Source organism: Gasterosteus aculeatus, chromosome 13, assembly GCF_964276395.1.
Source record: "Gasterosteus aculeatus chromosome 13, fGasAcu3.hap1.1, whole genome shotgun sequence".
Taxonomy (NCBI): domain Eukaryota; kingdom Metazoa; phylum Chordata; class Actinopteri; order Perciformes; family Gasterosteidae; genus Gasterosteus; species Gasterosteus aculeatus.
Window position 1 is genome coordinate 605,550 of NC_135701.1, and position 13,517 is coordinate 619,066.

The window sequence follows — 13,517 nt, forward strand, 5'->3', positions numbered from 1 at the left end:
GTCCCTTCTTGGTTGAAACTTCCAAGATATTTGTAAGAAGTCTTGCGCAAAGTTGAATTTCATCAGGTATATGCATTTTTGTTTCCAACAAAATATACTTCCATTATAGTTAAATTCATTCTCTTCACCGTCTATTTTAATTGGGAAATTAAAGGTGATAGGCTCTTACAACTGATTGACAATTATTTACTGCCTGCATCATAGAAGTTCTCATTTGGCCTGAAATCTGGATTTACTGTAGTTGGATAAAATCAAGAGAAAAGGGCCGGTTAGCTCAGATGGTCAGAGCGTGGTGCTAATAACGCCAAGGTCATGGGTTCAATCCCCATACTGGCCAAGGATTGCCAGAATATCATATGTTTTTATTTAGTCTGTGTTATTCCAGCCTCTGAAACTGTCCTATTCCAAAGAAGAATCCAATAGAAAGTCAGCTGTTACTACATCCCATCCAGGTTCAATGATCACCCTCCATCCAAAGGTTTTTTTGTGGAAACCCATTCATTCTGTCTAGCAATGCCAAGCCAGTAGGTGATCCCACTGGTAACATTCTCAAGTATTCTCCCAGGCCAATTAAAAAAAATCAAAACTGTGTCTTTACCTGACATTGTCAGAACGTAATGGTGATACTATGTGATTGTAAGTTAAGTCGCAAAACCCCGGTAACACTCATTCAATGATAAATCCGTCCACACTTGCAGTACATATTTAAATTCATGATGGCGTTGCAAACCTCAGGTGTTGAAAGATATTTTTCTGGTCCTCCTACTCTGCCGGTGAATAATAGCAGTGAAAAAGAAAGTGAAACTGCTGCATTTAGGGACCACGTGGCCTAATGGACAAGGCGTCTGACTTCGGATCAGAAGATTGAGGGTTCGAGTCCCTTCGTGGTTGAAACTTCCAAGATATTTGTAAGATGTCTTGTGCAAAGTTAAATTTCCTCAGGTATGAGCATTGTTGTTTCCAACAAAATATACTTCCATTATATTTAAATTCATTCTCTTCACCGTCTATTTTAATGGGGAAATTAAAGGTGATAGGCTCTCACAACTAATTGACAATTATTTACTGCCTGCATTTTAGAAGTTCTCATTTGGCATGAAGTCTGGATTTAATGTGGTTGGATAAAGTCAAGAGAAAAGGGCCGGTAGGCTCAGATGGTCAGAGCGTGGTGCTAATAACGCCAAGGTCATGGGTTCAATCCCCATACTGGCCAAGGATTGCCAGAATATCATATGTTTTTATTTAGTCTGTGTTATTCCAGCCTCTGAAACTGTCCTATTCCAAAGAAGAATCCAATAGAAAGTCAGCTGTTACTACATCCCATCCAGGTTCAATGATCTACCTCCATCCAAATATTTTTTTGTGGAAACCCATTCATCCTGTCTAGCAATGCCAAGCCAGTAGGTGATCCCACTGGTAACATTCTCAAGTATTCTCCCAGGCCAATTAAAAAAAATCTAAACTGTGTCTTTACCTGACATTGTCAGAACGTAATGGTGATACTATGTGATTGTAAGTTAAATCGCAAAACCCCCTGGTAACACTCATTCAACGATAAATCCGTCCACACTTGCAGTAGATGTTTAAATTCATGATGGCGTTGCAAACCTCAGGTGTTGAAAGATATTTTTCTGGTCCTCCTACTCTGCAGGTGAATAATAGCAGTTAAAAAAAATGAAACTGTTGCATTTAGGGACCACGTGGCCTAATGGACAAGGCGTCTGACTTCGGATCAGAAGATGGAGGGTTCGAGTCCCTTCTTGGTTGAAACTTCCAAGATATTTGTAAGAAGTCTTGCGCAAAGTTGAATTTCATCAGATATATGCATTTTTGTTTCCAACAAAATATACTTCCATTATAGTTAAATTCATTCTCTTCACCGTCTATTTTAATTGGGAAATTAAAGGTGATAGGCTCTCACAACTGATTGACAATTATTTACTGCCTGCATCATAGAAGTTCTCATTTGGCCTGAAATCTGGATTTACTGTAGTTGGATAAAATCAAGAGAAAAGGGCCGGTTAGCTCAGATGGTCAGAGCGTGGTGCTAATAACGCCAAGGTCATGGGTTCAATCCCCATACTGGCCAAGGATTGCCAGAATATCATATGTTTTTATTTAGTCTGTGTTATTCCAGCCTCTGAAACTGTCCTATTCCAAAGAAGAATCCAATAGAAAGTCAGCTGTTACTACATCCCATCCAGGTTCAATGATCTCCCTCCATCCAAAGGTTTTTTTGTGGAAACCCATTCATTCTGTCTAGCAATGCCAAGCCAGTAGGTGATCCCACTGGTAACATTCTCAAGTATTCTCCCAGGCCAATTAAAAAAAATCAAAACTGTGTCTTTACCTGACATTGTCAGAACGTAATGGTGATACTATGTGATTGTAAGTTAAATCCCAAAAAAACCCCGGTAACACTCATTCAATGATAAATCCGTCCACACTTGCAGTACATATTTAAATTCATGATGGCGTTGCAAACCTCAGGTGTTGAAAGATATTTTTCTGGTCCTCCTACTCTGCAGGAGAATAATAGCAGTTAAAAAAAAATGAAACTGTTGCATTTAGGGACCACGTGGCCTAATGGACAAGGCGTCTGACTTCGGATCAGAAGATTGAGGGTTCGAGTCCGTTCTTGGTTGAAACTTCCAGGATATTTGTAAGAAGTCTTGTGCAAAGTTGAATTTCATCAGGTACATGCATTGTTGTTTCCAACAAAATATACTTCCATTATATTTAAATTCATTCTCTTCACCGTCTATTTTAATGGGGAAATTAAAGGTGATACGCTCTCACAACTGATTGACAATTATTTACTGCCTGCATCATAGAAGTTCTCATTTGGCCTGAAATCTGGATTTACTGTAGTTGGATAAAACCAAGAGAAAAGGGCCGGTTAGCTCAGATGGTCAGAGCGTGGTGCTAATAACGCCAAGGTCATGGGTTCAATCCCCATACTGGCCAAGGATTGCCAGGATATCATGTTTTTATTTAGTCTGTGTTATTCCAGCCTCTGAAACTGTCCTATTCCAAAGAAGAATCCAATAGAAAGTGATCTGATACTACATCCCATCCAGGTTCAATGATCTACCTCCATCCAAATATTTTTTGTGGAAACCCATCCATCCTGTCTAGCAATGCCAAGCCAGTAGGTGATCCCACTGGTAACATTCTCAAGTATTCTCCGAGGCCAATTAAAAAAAATCTAAACTGTGTCTTTACCTGACATTGTCAGAACGTAATGGTGATACTATGTGATTGTAAGTTAAGTCGCAAAACCCCCTGGTAACACTCATTCAACAATAAATCCGTCCACACTTGCAGTACATATTTAAATTCATGATGGCGTTGCAAACCTCAGGTGTTGAAAGATATTTTTCTGGTCCTCCTACTCTGCCGGTGAATAATAGCAGTGAAAAAGAAAGTGAAACTGCTGCATTTAGGGACCACGTGGCCTAATGGACAAGGCGTCTGACTTCGGATCAGAAGATTGAGGGTTCGAGTCCCTTCGTGGTTGAAACTTCCAAGATATTTGTAAGATGTCTTGTGCAAAGTTAAATTTCCTCAGGTATGAGCATTGTTGTTTCCAACAAAATACTTTTCCATTATATTTAAATTCATTCTCTTCACCGTCTATTTTAATGGGGAAATTAAAGGTGATAGGCTCTCACAACTAATTGACAATTATTTACTGCCTGCATTTTAGAAGTTCTCATTTGGCATGAAGTCTGGATTTAATGTGGTTGGATAAAGTCAAGAGAAAAGGGCCGGTAGGCTCAGATGGTCAGAGCGTGGTGCTAATAACGCCAAGGTCATGGGTTCAATCCCCATACTGGCCAAGGATTGCCAGAATATCATATGTTTTTATTTAGTCTGTGTTATTCCAGCCTCTGAAACTGTCCTATTCCAAAGAAGAATCCAATAGAAAGTCAGCTGTTACTACATCCCATCCAGGTTCAATGATCTACCTCCATCCAATGGTTTTTTTGTGGAAACCCATTCATTCTGTCTAGCAATGCCAAGCCAGTAGGTGATCCCACTGGTAACATTCTCAAGTATTCTCCCAGGCCAATTAAAAAAAATCAAAACTGTGTCTTTACCTGACATTGTCAGAACGTAATGGTGATACTATGTGATTGTAAGTTAAATCCCAAAAAAAAAACGGTAACACTCATTCAACGATAAATCCGTCCACACTTGCAGTAGATGTTTAAATTCATGATGGCGTTGCAAACCTCAGGTGTTGAAAGATATTTTTCTGGTCCTCCTACTCTGCAGGTGAATAATAGCAGTTAAAAAAAGTGAAACTGCTGCATTTAGGGACCACGTGGCCTAATGGACAAGGCGTCTGACTTCGGATCAGAAGATTGAGGGTTCGAGTCCCTTCGTGGTTGAAACTTCCAAGATATTTGTAAGATGTCTTGTGCAAAGTTGAATATCATCAGATATATGCATTGTTGTTTCCAACAAAATATACTTCCATTATATTTAAATTCATTCTCTTCACCGTCTATTTTAATGGGGAAATTAAAGGTGATAGGCTCTCACAACTGACTGACAATTGTTTACTGCCTGCATTTTAGAAGTTCTCATTTGGCATGAAATCTGGATTTACTGTAGTTGGATAAAATCAAGAGAAAAGGGCCGGTTAGCTCAGATGGTCAGAGCGTGGTGCTAATAAGGTCATGGGTTCAATCCCCATACTGGCCAAGGATTGCCAGGATATCATGTTTTTATTTAGTCTGTGTTATTCCAGCCTCTGAAACTGTCCTATTCCAAAGAAGAATCCAATAGAAAGTCAGCTGTTACTACATCCCATCCAGGTTCAATGATCTCCCTCCATCCAAAGGTTTTTTTGTGGAAACCCATTCATTCTGTCTAGCAATGCCAAGCCAGTAGGTGATCCCACTGGTAACATTCTCAAGTATTCTCCCAGGCCAATTAAAAAAAATCAAAACTGTGTCTTTACCTGACATTGTCAGAACGTAATGGTGATACTATGTGATTGTAAGTTAAGTCGCAAAACCCCCTGGTAACACTCATTCAACAATAAATCCGTCCACACTTGCAGTACATATTTGAATTCATGATGGCGTTGCAAACCTCAGGTGTTGAAAGATATTTTTCTGGTCCTCCTACTCTGCAGGTGAATAATGGCAGTTAAAAAAAAGTGAAACTGCTGCATTTAGGGACCACGCGGCCTAATGGACAAGGCGTCTGACTTCGGATCAGAAGATTGAGGTTTCGAGTCCCTTCTTGGTTGAGACTTCCAAGATATTTGTAAGATGTCTTGTGCATAGTTGAATTTCCTCAGGTATGAGCGTTGTTGTTTCCAACAAAATATACTTCCATTATATTTAAATTCATTCTCTTCACCGTTGTTTCCAACAAAATATACTTCCATTATATTTAAATTCATTCTCTTCACCGTCTATTTTAATGGGGAAATTAAAGGTGATAGGCTCTCACAACTGATTGACAATTATTTACTGCCTTGACAATTATTTACTGCCTGCATCATAGAAATTCTCATTTGGCCTGAAATCTGGATTTAATGTGGTTGGATAAAGTCAAGAGAAAAGCGCCGGTTAGCTCAGATGGTCAGAGCGTGGTGCTAATAACGCCAAGGTCATGGGTTCAATCCCCATACTGGCCAAGGATTGCCAGGATATCATGTTTTTATTTAGTCTGTGTTATTCCAGCCTCTGAAACTGTCCTATTCCAAAGAAGAATCCAATAGAAAGTGAGCTGATACTACATCCCATCCAGGTTCAATGATCTACCTCCATCCAAAGGTTTTTTTGTGGAAACCCATTCATTCTGTCTAGCAATGCCAAGCCAGTAGGTGATCCCACTGGTAACATTCTCAAGTATTCTCCCAGGCCAATTAAAAAAAATCTAAACTGTGTCTTTACCTGACATTGTCAGAACGTAATGGTGATACTATGTGATTGTAAGTTAAATCCCAAAAAAACCCGGTAACACTCATTCAACGATAAATCCGTCCACACTTGCAGTAGATATTTAAATTCATGATAGCGTTGCAAACCTCAGGTGTTGAAAGATATTTTTCTGGTCCTCCTACTCTGCCGGTGAATAATAGCAGTAAAAAAAAAAGTGAAACTGCTGCATTTGGGGACCACGTGGCCTAATGGACAAGGCGTCTGACTTCGGATCAGAAGATTGAGGGTTCGAGTCCCTTCGTGGTTGAAACTTCCAAGATATTTTTAAGATGTCTTGTGCAAAGTTGAATTTCCTCAGGTATGAGCGTTGTTGTTTCCAACAAAATATACTTCCATTATATTTAATTTCATTCTCTTCACCGTCTATTATAATGGGGAAATTAAAGGTGATATGCTCTCACAACTGATTGACAATTATTTACTGCCTGCATCATAGATGTTCTCATTTGGCCTGAAATCTGGATTTACTGTAGTTGGATAAAATCAAGAGAAAAGGGCCGGTTAGCTCAGATGGTCAGAGCGTGGTGCTAATAACGCCAAGGTCATGGGTTCAATCCCCATACTGGCCAAGGATTGCCAGGATATCATGTTTTTATTTAGTCTGTGTTATTCCAGCCTCTGAAACTGTCCTATTCCAAAGAAGAATCCAATAGAAAGTGATCTGATACTACATCCCATCCAGGTTCAATGATCTACCTCCATCCAAATATTTTTTGTGGAAACCCATCCATCCTGTCTAGCAATGCCAAGCCAGTAGGTGATCCCACTGGTAACATTCTCAAGTATTCTCCGAGGCCAATTAAAAAAAATCTAAACTGTGTCTTTACCTGACATTGTCAGAACGTAATGGTGATACTATGTGATTGTAAGTTAAGTCGCAAAACCCCCTGGTAACACTCATTCAACAATAAATCCGTCCACACTTGCAGTACATATTTAAATTCATGATGGCGTTGCAAACCTCAGGTGTTGAAAGATATTTTTCTGGTCCTCCTACTCTGCCGGTGAATAATAGCAGTGAAAAAGAAAGTGAAACTGCTGCATTTAGGGACCACGTGGCCTAATGGACAAGGCGTCTGACTTCGGATCAGAAGATTGAGGGTTCGAGTCCCTTCGTGGTTGAAACTTCCAAGATATTTGTAAGATGTCTTGTGCAAAGTTAAATTTCCTCAGGTATGAGCATTGTTGTTTCCAACAAAATACTTTTCCATTATATTTAAATTCATTCTCTTCACCGTCTATTTTAATGGGGAAATTAAAGGTGATAGGCTCTCACAACTAATTGACAATTATTTACTGCCTGCATTTTAGAAGTTCTCATTTGGCATGAAGTCTGGATTTAATGTGGTTGGATAAAGTCAAGAGAAAAGGGCCGGTAGGCTCAGATGGTCAGAGCGTGGTGCTAATAACGCCAAGGTCATGGGTTCAATCCCCATACTGGCCAAGGATTGCCAGAATATCATATGTTTTTATTTAGTCTGTGTTATTCCAGCCTCTGAAACTGTCCTATTCCAAAGAAGAATCCAATAGAAAGTCAGCTGTTACTACATCCCATCCAGGTTCAATGATCTACCTCCATCCAATGGTTTTTTTGTGGAAACCCATTCATTCTGTCTAGCAATGCCAAGCCAGTAGGTGATCCCACTGGTAACATTCTCAAGTATTCTCCCAGGCCAATTAAAAAAAATCAAAACTGTGTCTTTACCTGACATTGTCAGAACGTAATGGTGATACTATGTGATTGTAAGTTAAATCCCAAAAAAAAAACGGTAACACTCATTCAACGATAAATCCGTCCACACTTGCAGTAGATGTTTAAATTCATGATGGCGTTGCAAACCTCAGGTGTTGAAAGATATTTTTCTGGTCCTCCTACTCTGCAGGTGAATAATAGCAGTTAAAAAAAGTGAAACTGCTGCATTTAGGGACCACGTGGCCTAATGGACAAGGCGTCTGACTTCGGATCAGAAGATTGAGGGTTCGAGTCCCTTCGTGGTTGAAACTTCCAAGATATTTGTAAGATGTCTTGTGCAAAGTTGAATATCATCAGATATATGCATTGTTGTTTCCAACAAAATATACTTCCATTATATTTAAATTCATTCTCTTCACCGTCTATTTTAATGGGGAAATTAAAGGTGATAGGCTCTCACAACTGACTGACAATTGTTTACTGCCTGCATTTTAGAAGTTCTCATTTGGCATGAAATCTGGATTTACTGTAGTTGGATAAAATCAAGAGAAAAGGGCCGGTTAGCTCAGATGGTCAGAGCGTGGTGCTAATAAGGTCATGGGTTCAATCCCCATACTGGCCAAGGATTGCCAGGATATCATGTTTTTATTTAGTCTGTGTTATTCCAGCCTCTGAAACTGTCCTATTCCAAAGAAGAATCCAATAGAAAGTCAGCTGTTACTACATCCCATCCAGGTTCAATGATCTCCCTCCATCCAAAGGTTTTTTTGTGGAAACCCATTCATTCTGTCTAGCAATGCCAAGCCAGTAGGTGATCCCACTGGTAACATTCTCAAGTATTCTCCCAGGCCAATTAAAAAAAATCAAAACTGTGTCTTTACCTGACATTGTCAGAACGTAATGGTGATACTATGTGATTGTAAGTTAAGTCGCAAAACCCCCTGGTAACACTCATTCAACAATAAATCCGTCCACACTTGCAGTACATATTTGAATTCATGATGGCGTTGCAAACCTCAGGTGTTGAAAGATATTTTTCTGGTCCTCCTACTCTGCAGGTGAATAATGGCAGTTAAAAAAAAGTGAAACTGCTGCATTTAGGGACCACGCGGCCTAATGGACAAGGCGTCTGACTTCGGATCAGAAGATTGAGGTTTCGAGTCCCTTCTTGGTTGAGACTTCCAAGATATTTGTAAGATGTCTTGTGCATAGTTGAATTTCCTCAGGTATGAGCGTTGTTGTTTCCAACAAAATATACTTCCATTATATTTAAATTCATTCTCTTCACCGTTGTTTCCAACAAAATATACTTCCATTATATTTAAATTCATTCTCTTCACCGTCTATTTTAATGGGGAAATTAAAGGTGATAGGCTCTCACAACTGATTGACAATTATTTACTGCCTTGACAATTATTTACTGCCTGCATCATAGAAATTCTCATTTGGCCTGAAATCTGGATTTAATGTGGTTGGATAAAGTCAAGAGAAAAGCGCCGGTTAGCTCAGATGGTCAGAGCGTGGTGCTAATAACGCCAAGGTCATGGGTTCAATCCCCATACTGGCCAAGGATTGCCAGGATATCATGTTTTTATTTAGTCTGTGTTATTCCAGCCTCTGAAACTGTCCTATTCCAAAGAAGAATCCAATAGAAAGTGAGCTGATACTACATCCCATCCAGGTTCAATGATCTACCTCCATCCAAAGGTTTTTTTGTGGAAACCCATTCATTCTGTCTAGCAATGCCAAGCCAGTAGGTGATCCCACTGGTAACATTCTCAAGTATTCTCCCAGGCCAATTAAAAAAAATCTAAACTGTGTCTTTACCTGACATTGTCAGAACGTAATGGTGATACTATGTGATTGTAAGTTAAATCCCAAAAAAACCCGGTAACACTCATTCAACGATAAATCCGTCCACACTTGCAGTAGATATTTAAATTCATGATAGCGTTGCAAACCTCAGGTGTTGAAAGATATTTTTCTGGTCCTCCTACTCTGCCGGTGAATAATAGCAGTAAAAAAAAAAGTGAAACTGCTGCATTTGGGGACCACGTGGCCTAATGGACAAGGCGTCTGACTTCGGATCAGAAGATTGAGGGTTCGAGTCCCTTCGTGGTTGAAACTTCCAAGATATTTTTAAGATGTCTTGTGCAAAGTTGAATTTCCTCAGGTATGAGCGTTGTTGTTTCCAACAAAATATACTTCCATTATATTTAATTTCATTCTCTTCACCGTCTATTATAATGGGGAAATTAAAGGTGATATGCTCTCACAACTGATTGACAATTATTTACTGCCTGCATCATAGATGTTCTCATTTGGCCTGAAATCTGGATTTACTGTAGTTGGATAAAATCAAGAGAAAAGGGCCGGTTAGCTCAGATGGTCAGAGCGTGGTGCTAATAACGCCAAGGTCATGGGTTCAATCCCCATACTGGCCAAGGATTGCCAGGATATCATGTTTTTATTTAGTCTGTGTTATTCCAGCCTCTGAAACTGTCCTATTCCAAAGAAGAATCCAATAGAAAGTGAGCTGATACTACATCCCATCCAGGTTCAATGATCTACCTTCATCCAAATATTTTTTTGTGGAAACCCATCCATCCTGTCTAGCAATGCCAAGCCAGTAGGTGATCCCACTGGTAACATTCTCAAGTATTCTCCCAGGCCAATTGAAAAAATCTAAACTGTGTCTTTACCTGACATTGTCAGAACGTAATGGTGATACTATGTGATTGTAAGTTAAATCGCAAAACCCCCTGGTAACACTCATTCAACAATAAATCCGTCCACACTTGCAGTACATATTTGAATTCATGATGGCGTTGCAAACCTCAGGTGTTGAAAGATATTTTTCTGGTCCTCCTACTCTGCAGGTGAATAATGGCAGTTAAAAAAAAGTGAAACTGCTGCATTTAGGGACCACGCGGCCTAATGGACAAGGCGTCTGACTTCGGATCAGAAGATTGAGGTTTCGAGTCCCTTCTTGGTTGAGACTTCCAAGATATTTGTAAGATGTCTTGTGCATAGTTGAATTTCCTCAGGTATGAGCGTTGTTGTTTCCAACAAAATATACTTCCATTATATTTAAATTCATTCTCTTCACCGTTGTTTCCAACAAAATATACTTCCATTATATTTAAATTCATTCTCTTCACCGTCTATTTTAATGGGGAAATTAAAGGTGATAGGCTCTCACAACTGATTGACAATTATTTACTGCCTTGACAATTATTTACTGCCTGCATCATAGAAATTCTCATTTGGCCTGAAATCTGGATTTAATGTGGTTGGATAAAGTCAAGAGAAAAGCGCCGGTTAGCTCAGATGGTCAGAGCGTGGTGCTAATAACGCCAAGGTCATGGGTTCAATCCCCATACTGGCCAAGGATTGCCAGGATATCATGTTTTTATTTAGTCTGTGTTATTCCAGCCTCTGAAACTGTCCTATTCCAAAGAAGAATCCAATAGAAAGTGAGCTGATACTACATCCCATCCAGGTTCAATGATCTACCTCCATCCAAAGGTTTTTTTGTGGAAACCCATTCATTCTGTCTAGCAATGCCAAGCCAGTAGGTGATCCCACTGGTAACATTCTCAAGTATTCTCCCAGGCCAATTAAAAAAAATCTAAACTGTGTCTTTACCTGACATTGTCAGAACGTAATGGTGATACTATGTGATTGTAAGTTAAATCCCAAAAAAACCCGGTAACACTCATTCAACGATAAATCCGTCCACACTTGCAGTAGATATTTAAATTCATGATAGCGTTGCAAACCTCAGGTGTTGAAAGATATTTTTCTGGTCCTCCTACTCTGCCGGTGAATAATAGCAGTAAAAAAAAAAGTGAAACTGCTGCATTTGGGGACCACGTGGCCTAATGGACAAGGCGTCTGACTTCGGATCAGAAGATTGAGGGTTCGAGTCCCTTCGTGGTTGAAACTTCCAAGATATTTTTAAGATGTCTTGTGCAAAGTTGAATTTCCTCAGGTATGAGCGTTGTTGTTTCCAACAAAATATACTTCCATTATATTTAATTTCATTCTCTTCACCGTCTATTATAATGGGGAAATTAAAGGTGATATGCTCTCACAACTGATTGACAATTATTTACTGCCTGCATCATAGATGTTCTCATTTGGCCTGAAATCTGGATTTACTGTAGTTGGATAAAATCAAGAGAAAAGGGCCGGTTAGCTCAGATGGTCAGAGCGTGGTGCTAATAACGCCAAGGTCATGGGTTCAATCCCCATACTGGCCAAGGATTGCCAGGATATCATGTTTTTATTTAGTCTGTGTTATTCCAGCCTCTGAAACTGTCCTATTCCAAAGAAGAATCCAATAGAAAGTGAGCTGATACTACATCCCATCCAGGTTCAATGATCTACCTTCATCCAAATATTTTTTTGTGGAAACCCATCCATCCTGTCTAGCAATGCCAAGCCAGTAGGTGATCCCACTGGTAACATTCTCAAGTATTCTCCCAGGCCAATTGAAAAAATCTAAACTGTGTCTTTACCTGACATTGTCAGAACGTAATGGTGATACTATGTGATTGTAAGTTAAATCGCAAAACCCCCTGGTAACACTCATTCAACGATAAATCCGTCCACACTTGCAGTAGATGTTTAAATTCATGATGGCGTTGCAAACCTCAGGTGTTGAAAGATATTTTTCTGGTCCTCCTACTCTGCAGGTGAATAATAGCAGTTAAAAAAAAATGAAACTGTTGCATTTAGGGACCACGTGGCCTAATGGACAAGGCGTCTGACTTCGGATCAGAAGATTGAGGGTTCGAGTCCCTTCTTGGTTGAAACTTCCAAGATATTTGTAAGAAGTCTTGTGCAAAGTTGAATTTCATCAGTTATGAGCGTTGTTGTTTCCAACAAAATATACTTCCATTATATTTAAATTCATTCTCTTCACCGTCTATTTTAATGGGGAAATTAAAGGTGATAGGCTCTCACGACTGATTGACAATTATTTACTGCCTGCATCATAGAAGTTCTCATTTGGCCTGGAATCTGGATTTACTGTAGTTGGATAAAATCAAGAGAAAAGGGCCGGTTAGCTCAGATGGTCAGAGCGTGGTGCTAATAACGCCAAGGTCATGGGTTCAATCCCCATACTGGCCAAGGATTGCCAGAATATCATATGTTTTTATTTAGTCTGTGTTATTCCAGCCTCTGAAACTGTCCTATTCCAAAGAAGAATCCAATAGAAAGTCAGCTGTTACTACATCCCATCCAGGTTCAATGATCTCCCTCCATCCAAAGGTTTTTTTGTGGAAACCCATTCATTCTGTCTAGCAATGCCAAGCCAGTAGGTGATCCCACTGGTAACATTCTCAAGTATTCTCCTAGGCCAATTAAAAAAAATCAAAACTGTGTCTTTACCTGACATTGTCAGAACGTAATGGTGATACTATGTGATTGTAAGTTAAATCCCCAAAAAACCCCGGTAACACTCATTCAATGATAAATCCGTCCAAACTTGCAGTACATATTTAAATTCATGATGGCGTTGCAAACCTCAGGTGTTGAAAGATATTTTTCTGGTCCTCCTACTCTGCAGGTGAATAATAGCAGTTAAAAAAAAATGAAACTGTTGCATTTAGGGACCACGTGGCCTAATGGACAAGGCGTCTGACTTCGGATCAGAAGATTGAGGGTTCGAGTCCCTTCTTGGTTGAAACTTCCAAGATATTTGTAAGAAGTCTTGTGCAAAGTTGAATTTCATCAGGTATATGCATTGTTGTTTCCAACAAAATATACTTCCATTATATTTAAATTCATTCTCTTCACCGTCTATTTTAATGGGGAAATTAAAGGTGATACGCTCTCACAACTGATTG

At 39.5% G+C, this 13,517-nt stretch overlaps 20 non-coding genes across 20 annotated transcripts; all 20 read left to right on the top strand.

Moving 5' to 3' along the window:
- The first annotated feature begins 263 nt into the window (after positions 1-263).
- On the top strand, positions 264-337 carry trnai-aau (transfer RNA isoleucine (anticodon AAU)). The gene has a single exon. It is a non-coding gene; the product is annotated as a tRNA-Ile (tRNA).
- Positions 338-818: 481 nt separating this feature from the next.
- Positions 819-891, top strand: trnar-ucg (transfer RNA arginine (anticodon UCG)). Its single transcript has one exon. It is a non-coding gene; the product is annotated as a tRNA-Arg (tRNA).
- Positions 892-1,139: 248 nt separating this feature from the next.
- Positions 1,140-1,213, top strand: trnai-aau (transfer RNA isoleucine (anticodon AAU)). Its single transcript has one exon. It is a non-coding gene; the product is annotated as a tRNA-Ile (tRNA).
- An 802-nt stretch (positions 1,214-2,015) lies between these two features.
- Positions 2,016-2,089, top strand: trnai-aau (transfer RNA isoleucine (anticodon AAU)). The gene has a single exon. It is a non-coding gene; the product is annotated as a tRNA-Ile (tRNA).
- Positions 2,090-2,893: 804 nt separating this feature from the next.
- trnai-aau (transfer RNA isoleucine (anticodon AAU)) lies at positions 2,894-2,967 on the top strand. The gene has a single exon. It is a non-coding gene; the product is annotated as a tRNA-Ile (tRNA).
- Positions 2,968-3,447: 480 nt separating this feature from the next.
- trnar-ucg (transfer RNA arginine (anticodon UCG)) lies at positions 3,448-3,520 on the top strand. The gene has a single exon. It is a non-coding gene; the product is annotated as a tRNA-Arg (tRNA).
- Positions 3,521-3,768: 248 nt separating this feature from the next.
- trnai-aau (transfer RNA isoleucine (anticodon AAU)) lies at positions 3,769-3,842 on the top strand. The gene has a single exon. It is a non-coding gene; the product is annotated as a tRNA-Ile (tRNA).
- A 482-nt stretch (positions 3,843-4,324) lies between these two features.
- Positions 4,325-4,397, top strand: trnar-ucg (transfer RNA arginine (anticodon UCG)). The gene has a single exon. It is a non-coding gene; the product is annotated as a tRNA-Arg (tRNA).
- A 1,743-nt stretch (positions 4,398-6,140) lies between these two features.
- trnar-ucg (transfer RNA arginine (anticodon UCG)) lies at positions 6,141-6,213 on the top strand. Its single transcript has one exon. It is a non-coding gene; the product is annotated as a tRNA-Arg (tRNA).
- A 248-nt stretch (positions 6,214-6,461) lies between these two features.
- On the top strand, positions 6,462-6,535 carry trnai-aau (transfer RNA isoleucine (anticodon AAU)). The gene has a single exon. It is a non-coding gene; the product is annotated as a tRNA-Ile (tRNA).
- Positions 6,536-7,015: 480 nt separating this feature from the next.
- Positions 7,016-7,088, top strand: trnar-ucg (transfer RNA arginine (anticodon UCG)). Its single transcript has one exon. It is a non-coding gene; the product is annotated as a tRNA-Arg (tRNA).
- A 248-nt stretch (positions 7,089-7,336) lies between these two features.
- On the top strand, positions 7,337-7,410 carry trnai-aau (transfer RNA isoleucine (anticodon AAU)). The gene has a single exon. It is a non-coding gene; the product is annotated as a tRNA-Ile (tRNA).
- A 482-nt stretch (positions 7,411-7,892) lies between these two features.
- Positions 7,893-7,965, top strand: trnar-ucg (transfer RNA arginine (anticodon UCG)). Its single transcript has one exon. It is a non-coding gene; the product is annotated as a tRNA-Arg (tRNA).
- A 1,743-nt stretch (positions 7,966-9,708) lies between these two features.
- trnar-ucg (transfer RNA arginine (anticodon UCG)) lies at positions 9,709-9,781 on the top strand. The gene has a single exon. It is a non-coding gene; the product is annotated as a tRNA-Arg (tRNA).
- A 248-nt stretch (positions 9,782-10,029) lies between these two features.
- On the top strand, positions 10,030-10,103 carry trnai-aau (transfer RNA isoleucine (anticodon AAU)). The gene has a single exon. It is a non-coding gene; the product is annotated as a tRNA-Ile (tRNA).
- A 1,426-nt stretch (positions 10,104-11,529) lies between these two features.
- trnar-ucg (transfer RNA arginine (anticodon UCG)) lies at positions 11,530-11,602 on the top strand. The gene has a single exon. It is a non-coding gene; the product is annotated as a tRNA-Arg (tRNA).
- A 248-nt stretch (positions 11,603-11,850) lies between these two features.
- On the top strand, positions 11,851-11,924 carry trnai-aau (transfer RNA isoleucine (anticodon AAU)). Its single transcript has one exon. It is a non-coding gene; the product is annotated as a tRNA-Ile (tRNA).
- A 479-nt stretch (positions 11,925-12,403) lies between these two features.
- trnar-ucg (transfer RNA arginine (anticodon UCG)) lies at positions 12,404-12,476 on the top strand. The gene has a single exon. It is a non-coding gene; the product is annotated as a tRNA-Arg (tRNA).
- Positions 12,477-12,724: 248 nt separating this feature from the next.
- On the top strand, positions 12,725-12,798 carry trnai-aau (transfer RNA isoleucine (anticodon AAU)). Its single transcript has one exon. It is a non-coding gene; the product is annotated as a tRNA-Ile (tRNA).
- Positions 12,799-13,281: 483 nt separating this feature from the next.
- trnar-ucg (transfer RNA arginine (anticodon UCG)) lies at positions 13,282-13,354 on the top strand. Its single transcript has one exon. It is a non-coding gene; the product is annotated as a tRNA-Arg (tRNA).
- Positions 13,355-13,517: the final 163 nt, after the last annotated feature.